Raw genomic sequence first — 11,014 nt, 5'->3', positions numbered from 1 at the left:
ACGTGTACACTCAAGTCAGGCGTGTCAATGACTCTAGCACTGACTCGAGTCTGAAACCACTGACTCAGCACTGATTCCCCATATGTGCAGACTCAAGTCTGTCTGTGTCTGGATATGCTTGCTTACTTTTTTGCGGTGTGAAAGAATGGAGGACATTCAATCACAAGAGGCTAAAAAAGAGGACAGGTTTGGAAAAAATGCTAGGAGGGGGGAACTGCTGGCTTGGGGGACAAAGCCCCCCTGGTCCCCCCTAGCTATGGTCCTGCTTCCTGGTTGATGTAGAGCCATTTAAAAACACTCACTGAGGACAGTTGTTCAGCTCTGAACCCACCTATCAGTAGTGGAACTGAGCCCACATTTTATCTACAAGGATATCCTGGGAGACTTGTTCAAATGCTTTGCTGAAATCTAGATACAGTATGTCCATAGAATTCCCACAGTCTATCAGACTAGTCACTCTTTTAAAGAAGGAGATGAGATTTGTCTGGCACAACTTGTTCTTGACAAACCCATGCTGGCTCCTAGAAATCACCCCATTATTTTCCTAAGTGCTCACAGACTTTCCACTTCATAATTTGTTCCAGGATCTTTCCAGGTGTTTATGTGAGGCTGACTGTTCTGTAGTTTTCTGGCTCTTTTTTTCCCTTTTTTAAAAAGATAGAGGTAACGTTTGCTCATCTCCAGTCCTTGGGCACCACAACCACTCTCCATGAGTTCTTAAAGATTAGACACCTGACAACTGAATCTGAGTTAATCGTGGCCGAGTTAATAAGAACATAAGAACATAAGAACAGCCCCACTGGATCAGGCCATAGGCCCATCTAGTCCAGCTTCCTGTATCTCACAGCGGCCCACCAAATGCCCCAGGGAGCACACCAGATAACAAGAGACCTCATCCTGGTGCTCTCCCCTACATCTGGCATTCTGACTTAACCCATTCCTAAAATCAGGAGGTTGCGCATACACATCATGGCTTGTACCCCATAATGGATTTTTCCTCCAGAAACTTGTCCAATCCCCTTTTAAAGGCGTCTAGGCTAGACGCCAGCACCACATCCTGTGGCAAGGAGTTCCACAGACCGACCACGCGCTGAGTAAAGAAATATTTTCTTTTGTCTGTCCTAACCCGCCCAACACTCAATTTTAGTGGATGTCCCCTGGTTCTGGTATTATGTGAGAGTGTAAAGAGCATCTCCCTATCCACTCTGTCCATCCCCTATCCACTCTGTCCATCCCCCTGTCCATAGAGTTAGGGCCCAATTCTATCCGATTTTCCAGTGCCGGTGCAGCCAAGCCAATAGGGCGTACATTGCATCCTGTGGTGGTGGGGCAGTCAAGAAGCCTCTTCAATGGAATGGAAACATTTGTTCCCTTACCTCAAGGCTGCATTGCGGCTGCACCAGTGCTGGAAAGTTGGACAGAACTGGGCCCTTAATGAAAGTCGATCTTAAAGCTTAGTAAGTTCATATGGGTATTGGAAATTCAGGGAGAATAATTCTTACCATTAGGAGCGGAGCGTCTCTGTAGTCTTCTCCCAGTTCTATCTCACTTTGCTTGTACTATTGGAATTGCAGAATATTAGTCCAGTCTTGGGCTTTGGAGCCCAACCTTGTGGTTAGCAACCCACTATTTGAGAATAAGCAATGAAAAGACACCCACAAGGCCACTTCATCAAAATTAGTTACTGTTTGCTGTATCTGAATTCACTTCAGTAAGACATTTATCTCAGATGTGTGTAGTCACCATGGCAGTGGGGCCACAGGTTGAAAAGCACTGTCCTAGAGGCACCCTCCTTGTGGAACAGCTTTCTTAAGGAGATCCACCAATGCTCACTAGCATTGAATCAATGCTATTTTTGTCCTCTCTTTGGTTAGTTTTGCATCGAAAGGGCGCAAAACTCTTTGCGATAGAAAATATGTAATAAGGCAGAGGAAATATCCCATGTTGAGGCAACTGGGCTGCTGCTTCCTTGGCTTTGTAGGTAACCAATTAGTGCAGAACACGAATAGTGGCACACATCTAAATGCTCACTTTCATCCTAATCCAAGTAGATCAGGCTGAAAATTTTTTTTTCACAGCACCAGTAGAAACCAGTAGAAACCACCTGTGGAATCAGCAACAGCAGCACATTCCTTTTCTCTTCTCTCCAATTTCAAAGTGAGGACAATGGTGGGGGAGAGGAGGACAAATATCATTGTCTTTGGTGATGCCATTAAGTGGCATCGCCATAGTAACCAAATCTATATTGTGCCACATCCTCATCATGTTCACTATGTAATCCATGATTTGCTTGCATCATTAGATCTAACTCAAAAGAAATGCTTGAGCTGCAATCCTATGTACACTTATCTGATCATAAGCCCCACTAAACACAGTGACATTTACATGCACTGCATCATTTCTTTATTTTTACTTATCTAGTGGGTAGCTCTAAAATCCAGCATGATAGCGGAAGAGCAGGATATACAGTGGCTTCCTAAGTTATGGATGTCCATATGTGGTTTGGATGCGCCTGTGTTTTCACTCAGGCACAGTCTATTCTTTGTGGTGTTTTTGCACAAGCGCAATAATGCTGGCTGGCAAAAGTCAGCCATCCTGAGTTATGTGCATTCTGACTTCCAGAATGAAACCAGTACATACATAAGGTACTTAGAATACACCTTTTAAACAAATACACACACACGTACACACACATGCACACACACAGAACTGCTAGGGTTCTAATGTTTAATGCATTATGGTGGAGAAATGATAATGCTACCTATACATGCTTTTTTTTTTTTGGTAGAGTATCACTTCTGGTGAGTATCGTGCTGGGTGGAGGAGGCATTATTTCAAGCTGTCACCTCAGCCTCAAAAATATTTTGGGCTGTCCCTGCCAATGTTACATACAGGAAAATGGCAGCATAAGTACTTGTAAGATCTGCTCATATATATCTTTTGGACAAGTCTGTTGCTTTCTCTGAAAATCAGCCTCTTCTACCACCCAGTGTGCTGGCAATGTTAAAATGTAGAGCTGGATGCATCACACATTACATGGGATAGTTAAAGAATGAATCATAACAGAACAGTAAAATGACAAGCAGACAGTTTGATGCTCAAGTCAAATTCGAAACAAAGTGCTGGACTTAGCCAAAAGTGATGCAAAGGCGGTATCTTCTCATGCGGTCTTTTGCATTTCATCTGTTTTCTTTTGTCAAAAACCAAGTGTTTACTTTTGTTAGCATTGCTCACTGGTAGAACAGTACAAAAGTCAGCTGGACTCTATTCCACAGCCAGGGCCAAAACAAGCATTTTCCAATAGGAAAAATGATTTGAGGATTAAATATTTCCGTTTTCTAGTATGTGAAGTCAAAAAATGGACTGGAAACACCATTGAACCATTTCATTCTTTTAAAAAAGTTTAATAACTCCAATTGTTAATAACAGTCTGTCTGTCCCGTCCCGTCCCCATCCCCATAGCTATTTGAGGGCACGTTTTTCTGCTGGAGCAGTAAATACTATTCCTTATTTACTGGACCAGGGATTAGGCAACATTCTTTCAGTGCTTGGCTGCTGAGGTCTGTTGACATGGAGCACTTAAACAGAAGTTTAACTTCGCAGCTATCATTATACACAGAATACACTGTTTACTTTCAAGTCACAAGGGAAGTATTGAAGCTGTGATGACATCTAGCTCTAACTCATTGTTTCATCTGATTCCAGGGAATGTCCAGAGTTGGCATCTAGAGATGATGCTGGACACTAACTAACAAGTTGAAATTTAGCCCAGACAAGACAAAAAGTAGCAATGGTTAGTAGAGAGCTAAGGCCCTCTTTTAATATATTAATCTACCTGTCCATGAGGAGTGGGTGCTCTGCTCTTTGTGCTATCATTTAATGAGCCTTGATTGGCATACATGCAGGACAGGGCTTTTCTGTCCCTTGCCTGTGCAACTTTTGACTACAGTTGGCTTGGGATGTCCTCTCTCCCCCAATGTTTAAGAAGGTACTTGGATCACACTGTTCTGTTGGTGATTTTTCTGTGTCTGATTAATGTTCTAATGACTTTGTCTTAATATTTAGGTGTTGGATTGCTTCTAGATTTTATGGTTAGCCACTTAGAGACCATGTGTGAAAGATGGGATAAAAATATAAAATAAATATAAAAAGAATCACAGCAGGCACTTTGTGCGAATTCAGCTTCCTCCTAGTTTTGCAATTTATATAACACACAACAACAAATCAATCAATAGTTCAACCAAGGAGTTGCGAGGAGGCTGCCAGTCTGCTTGATATTTTTCTTTGCTTTTAAAGCACTAGGTGTATGTGCTTCCGTTTATTCCATTATATGCTGCCTTATTAAGAGAGTTGCCTCAGAGAAGATCTGCAAAACCACTCCAGAAAGGGAAGTGGGTATATGTTTCTGTGGCATCACAGGATCCAGATAATGTAGAGCTTTCCCATTCAAGGTCCACCATGTCCACAACCTGCAAAACCATTTCCTTTTTTGAAAGAGTGATTGGAACAAAAGAAACAGGTCTATTTCATTTGCTTCCTACAGCATTTATTGTTACTTGCATAGTCCACATGCTGCTATGCTGATTCAGTGTCCTGTATAGGATTGCAATGCTAGAAGGTCACAGTGTCTGCATTATTATGATAATTTTAATTCACTGTCTCTCTTTAATATGACTGCTTGTATGCCAATAAAGGTTTCTTTCTTTCTTTCAATATATTTGCCCTTATCATTACAGTATCCCAAAAGCTGAATGCATGATTGCCCTTCTGAAGGAGAGGTGGCTGACACTCTCAAACCCTACATGGACTGACCCCATGTAGCCCACATTGATCTCCCACCCATGATAGCTTGATTGATAAATTGTTCTGACTGTACAACTGAATTTTATTGGGAAGAAATATCCTTTCCTATTCCCAGTGTTGTGTTCAAGTGCTGAACTGAGAATTTCCCAAGTATTCTCCTTGGTGACAATATAGTCATCCTAAATTTTATAATCAGTAATTTTGAAACAGCCATCTTCCTTCACCAACACCCACCAGAATCATCACTGCCTCATTCTGGCGTGCTTGTGTGCAAAGGAAATTGTGGAATATAATTCATTATAGAGAAATGCAAACAGTATGTGTCATACAGATGGCATTTTAGTACTTATATTGAGTGACTGGCATTATATAAATGTTTATTAATGAAAAAAATTTAAAAATCATAGCTTCACTTGGATACTTACCAAACTTTCTCTGCCAGTGGACTCATCAGAAAAACCCTTTTCAGAACTCTTGCAATCTGATCCAGTGAGAACAGCACACTATATAAGACTTCACTTAAAATTGATGTTCTTGGAAGTGCTGTTGCATGAATGCAAAGGCAGGGATGCAGCCAGCCATTCATGCTGGAGCTTTGATTGACAAATGTTTTACTGTTGGGCCTGTGATGATAAAGAAATTTTAATTGGTCTGGGCATTTGTGATGGTTCAAACTTTCACACAGCATATTTCACATTCAAATATTTTTTTCCCCTTTTCTCTTTGAATAATGTGAATTACAGCATAGTCATGGTTTGAATTAGCATTTATATTTATGCAGGATATACTTCATAACCATCCAATGTTAATTCTTCCCTCCTTTTATACCTTGTATGTTCTCTTGGTAAAGTTCAAGATAAAGTCTTGTGCCACCACTGCACGCTGATCCAAAAATGGACTCTGGCAGTCCAATCCTGAGCTGCCCAGAGCATAGCACTGCTGTGGTACTAAAATTGCTACTTTGGCATCCAACACACAACTGGGCAGCCTGCGGCAGCTCTTAAAGAAAAGGAGACTTTCGTCCCCTTCCCCCGAGTAAGTAGTCCCGCAATGGGGCTACTTGATTCTGTGGTGGATCTTGAGCCAGCACATAACACAGGCCAACATACATTTTGCTTCCTTAAATGTTACACCAATTCCTGGGTATATTTGGTGTGTTGATTCCCAAAATGGCATCCGTTTTGTCCTATCACGTCTAGTTTTGGAGACACGGCATAGACTCTTTAGTGAATGGTTCAAGAAGCTTCCTCATGAGGAAGCCTACACCATGGCTTCCTCATGAGGAAGCTGCTTGAATCATTCACTAAAGAGGCTATGCCGTGTCTCCAAAACTAGATGTGATAGGGCAAAACGGATGCCATTTTTGGAATCGACACCCCAAATTCATAACAAACCACCATAAAGTTTGGGAAAAACTTTTCTGATCCTCAATTTTGTAGGCCTGTGTAATCAGAGAGTCCTGTGTCGGGCTGTGCAGCCCAACATGGGTCTCAGATCCCACCCTCCTTCCATCTCACTCCCTCCCCTGCCCTCTCCTCCCCCCTACCCCAGAACGCCTACTTCCCACCTCCCCTTACACCCTAACTCACCTCTCCACCTCCCAGCAGTCCCGCTGGGCTAGCTATGGAACTGGGCCCATGGTAAGGCTCGCAAGCATGCCTTACAGCAGATTTGCAACAGTATGCACTGGTGGTAAGCCAGCATGCACTGTTCAGGATCAAGTCCTGAATCATATGAGACCACTTATCTCATGCAATCAATCTTATAATAATTATCTTATAATAATTTTGAGTGAAGGCACTGCTTTTCCTGCAAAAGAATTCTGCATATTTGTGTGCATGCATGTATTTTTATGACCAACACATACAGAAATACAACACACATGCATGGACAAGGTATGACAAGGTGGAGATAATGGAGATTTGATTGTAGCTTTCTTGCCATGTAATCATGTGGCTTGAGATTAGCAGTGGACAGTTGTGCTGGGAAAATAAATATACCAGGCTTTTCTCATCAACGTAAAAAAAAGTTGGAGAAAAATGAAGGGAAAGGGAATGAAGCAAGAACTGTAAACAGCAATGATAATTTCATTCTGTTTCATGTTGTTTCCACCCCTTCAGTCCTAATGTAGTCATTCCTGTCATCTTGATTAATCTGGTTAGGCCCCCCCCCCCAATTTTAGGGTTAGGGTTTATACCCCATTTTTCTGCATCCAAAGTAAGCTCAAAACATTTTAAGGATAATATATAAAGACAAAGCCAATCAATCCAACTAGAAATAAACTGATAATGAAAGTGTGGAAAAACAAATTACAGTAGAGTAAAACTAACCAAATGCCTGCTAAAACAAACAAACAAAAAAGCCATTTACTGAATGGTGAAAAACCAATAAGGGAACCAGAGAGGTTCTGATTGAAGCTGTTCCTGGGTTTTCTCTTATTGAGGCTCCTTGCTGGAGTGCCTTGAACTACCTGCCCAAGTGCTACCAGTCTTGTACTACTTCAGCCCCATTAAGTAGAGCACCATCTTTTGATTTCAGCAAGCCATGGATGAATAGAAAGCACCAATCCCAGCAGTGTTCTCTTCATCTGGCTATGCAAAGGCTTGGATCGCACCATGAATTTCCATTGGCTAACTTCATCCTGAGGCTACCAGCCTGTATCCCAGAGCATGCAGTTATCAAGCAGGCAGTCACTTAATCCATTCATATTGTTCAATTTCTATTGGGGTTCACAGGAAAATAAAGAGCTGCTGATACCAGAACGAGCTTTTGTGTAGCTTGGGCAATGTTCACTCCTTGAAAGAAGGGTCCTGGTGTCCTCATGTCTGGAAGACTGCCTTTCAGCTGCTCAGCAGCAGTGCTGTGGAGGGTGAAACACCTTCAGTACTGGGTTTTTATGTTGCATCGTGGTAGAAGGCAAGGGGCATTGATTAGCAGCTTGAGCCGATTCCATTTTTAACCCACCCAAGGAACTTAAGGTAACATAGCTGGCTCCCCGTCCCTTTACTCCTCTCAACAACCCTCTATAGGTTACCTGAGCACAGGTGATTGGGCCAAAGTAACCTAGTATTTGTTAACCCTTCAATAGTGCTACACTGATTTAAAATGCATCTTCTTTTGGCAGAAGACAGAGTTGAAAGACACGTATCCCAGAGTTATGCCTTTCATCATTATTTATTTAAACAATTTATTGCAATTATCCCATAACACTTCAAATGAGCCTTGCCAGTACAGTAGAATGTGCACCAGCATGATGTCTTGGTGTTCATGAACACCCAACTGATTCACATTGAATCAGGCCAACAATTAAAGGTAAAACACAGGAGACTCCCAAATGTGTCATATGCACAAAGCAGTAACTAAAACCACATATCTCAAAAGCTGAGACCAGCTGCAGGATGAGCAATAGGACAGAACTCAAAATCCATGCAAAAGAAGTCACGCTAGGAAGAGAGCCAAATTACATTTTTCAATCTAAAAGAGAACATGAACACAACAACAACAACAAAATAATGCAAAACAGGTCCCTCAAGGAAGTAAGCCAAGCCTCATTTTTGAGAGAACTCAAGCTCTACAGCAGTGGTTCTCATACTTCCTGGGCTACATTCAGTGTGACTCAGGGCCCAATCCTATCCAATTTTCCACACAGTTGCAGCCATGCCAACAGGGTGTGCGCTGCACCCTGCATTCATGGGGCAGTCATGGAGGCCTCATCAAAATAATGTATGTTCCCTTACCTCGGGGTTGCATTGCGGCTACATCAGTGCTGGATAGTGTATCCGACTTTCCAGCACCAGGGCAGCCCTGAGGTAAGGGAACAAATGTTTCCATACCCTGAGGAGGCCTCCAAGACTGCCTCCCCAACAAAGGAAGCAGTACATACCCATAGGCACAGCAGCATCAGCACTGGGAAATTAGATAGGATTGGGCCCTTAGTCTCTAATAAGTGGATTTAGGACACCAGGGACATGTGGTGGGTGGGGAGGCAGATGTGATAAAGCCTCCCCACCAGAGTCCTTTGAAAAGTGCTGCCTCTGTGTGAGGTGTGAGGTGCACAAGCACTCACAACCCACTGTGCATAGGTTGTGAGCGCTTGTGTGCCTCACACAGCAGCAGTGCTTTTCAAAGAACTCCAGTGGGGAGGCTCTGCCTCACCTGCCTCCCCACCCACTGCATGTCCCTGGTATATACTAGGAAAGTGCTATACAGATTATGGTGAAGATACACAATGCATTGTGTTCAGATGTCACATTTTGATGATTTGCACCCTTCAAAAAAAGTGTGTAGCTACCCTAAAACGTAGGCTCACTGATAGCACAGTTACAGTAAATGGAGGTGGGTTCAGCTGAGCAACACATTTCTCTTGTAAACTGAACTAGAGTTACCTGCAATTGAGGATTTGCTCTTGTCCTCCCTTTACATGCACCCACAGGCTTCATGTTTGCATTGTGATGGAAGTTCACCATGTGCAAATCAGCAATGTCTTTGGTACATGAAACATCTTCATCTTTTTAATGAACCATATGGCTAAAGCATCCATGCATATACTCTTATGTATTTATTTATATGTGCACCTTTACCTTCAGGCACTGTAAAGCAGCTGGTCTTAATGAATAGAAATAGTCAATGAAATCATGGCATTTGGTTGTTGGGAAGGAAGAAATTTATAGCCAGCAGTATTATATGGGATGGAAGGAGAGAAGAATTCTCAGCCCCAGAAAGCAAGTACAATTTGTTCTTTTCAAGTTAAGCAGGGGCACCTGTACTGCTCAAGGCAATGGAATGCTGGGCTGATTAGCAAGTATTAATGCTCTTCCTACTGCTGATGACCAGGGGAATTGGAAATCTGAAATGGAATATTAAAGATCTGCAAGGTTTTGTGTTGAACAAAAAAGGCCTTCTTATTAGTGTTCCCATTCTAATCACCTGGTGCATGATATCATTCACACTGGGCACACAGAAAGGAAGTTTCCTTTCCTTTCTCATTTGGTATCTATCAGAAGAATGTTTGCAGCCAATAATCCAGACCTAACCCGGAAGGCAAAGCAGCTCAAGGTGACTATTCTATGACTTTTGACATGAAAGTGCTGAATTGCAATAGATGGGGCAGCATCATAGCTCTGGGTTGTATTTTCACACCTTTGCAGTATAGCGGAGTTCTGCACTTTCACTTCTAAAAATGTGGAAGAACCAAATACTAGGAAAATCAACAGGGATAACTTTGGGAATGCATGAAGCAGTTGTCTAGGTCAGGGGTGTTCAAACTTTTTGGCAGGAGAACCACATCATCTCTCAGACACTGTGTTGGGGGCCAGGGAAAAACCAATTAATTTGCATTTAAAATTGAATAAATTTACATAAATGAATATATTAGAGATAGAACTTATATGAATGAATGAATGATGGTATCGCGATAGCTCAAGACTTATAAAAGGGCTTGCGCAAAGCAAGGCTGGCCTTTTCTTTCCTGCTTCAGAGACATGAAACAGCAAGCAGCAGAGAGAAAACTCAGCCCACACCACGCTCCAGAGATTGAACATTCAGCCCTTGTACTGTGAACAGTTGCATTGGACCAGTGCAGGCTCCTGCAAGTCTCTGGTGGGCCAGAGGCTCATTAGAGACTTGGGGCTCCCTGCGGGCCAGATTGGGGGTCCTCAAGGGCCACAAATGGCCCTCGGGCTGGGGTTTGGGTACCTCTGGTCTAGGTGATCAGCTCCGAAGAACAGAGTTCCTGTATCATTAAGAGTTGAAGAGGGAATTTTAGCAAATGCAACTTTTCTCAGTCCTGTATGACAAGTTTCATCTGTCCAGAGTTTATCTTCTGCAGCTACTAAAGGCACAGGAATGGCTCAGCCTCTTTTTTGCATCTGGTCTGCCAGCTGTCCATCTGCAAAGGGAAAGTTTCTTATTATCAATCGAAATAATTGATTTTGTTCTAAAATATTTGACTCCTATTTCAGCCTGTACCTGCCTGCCACCTCCTGAGGCTTACCATCTCCCTGGCTGCTTCTATATTTTCTTCTTACTCTCCTTGGAGGCCGGGGGGGGGGGGGGCTTTTTCCAGCTCCAGCACCACAGCAACCTTTTTCATAAGCATTCTGCTGAGTGGAAAAGGACTGATGCCTTTCCTCCCACTCGGCTTCTTGTAAAGTGGGTGAGATGAAAATGCTAGGACCAAGGAGGTTCTGCTTCCAGGATCCTTCCAGGCCAG

This window comes from Tiliqua scincoides, chromosome 6 (genome assembly GCF_035046505.1).
Source record: "Tiliqua scincoides isolate rTilSci1 chromosome 6, rTilSci1.hap2, whole genome shotgun sequence".
In the NCBI taxonomy this organism is placed as follows: Eukaryota; Metazoa; Chordata; class Lepidosauria; order Squamata; family Scincidae; genus Tiliqua; species Tiliqua scincoides.
This window is presented reverse-complemented; position numbering follows the sequence as displayed.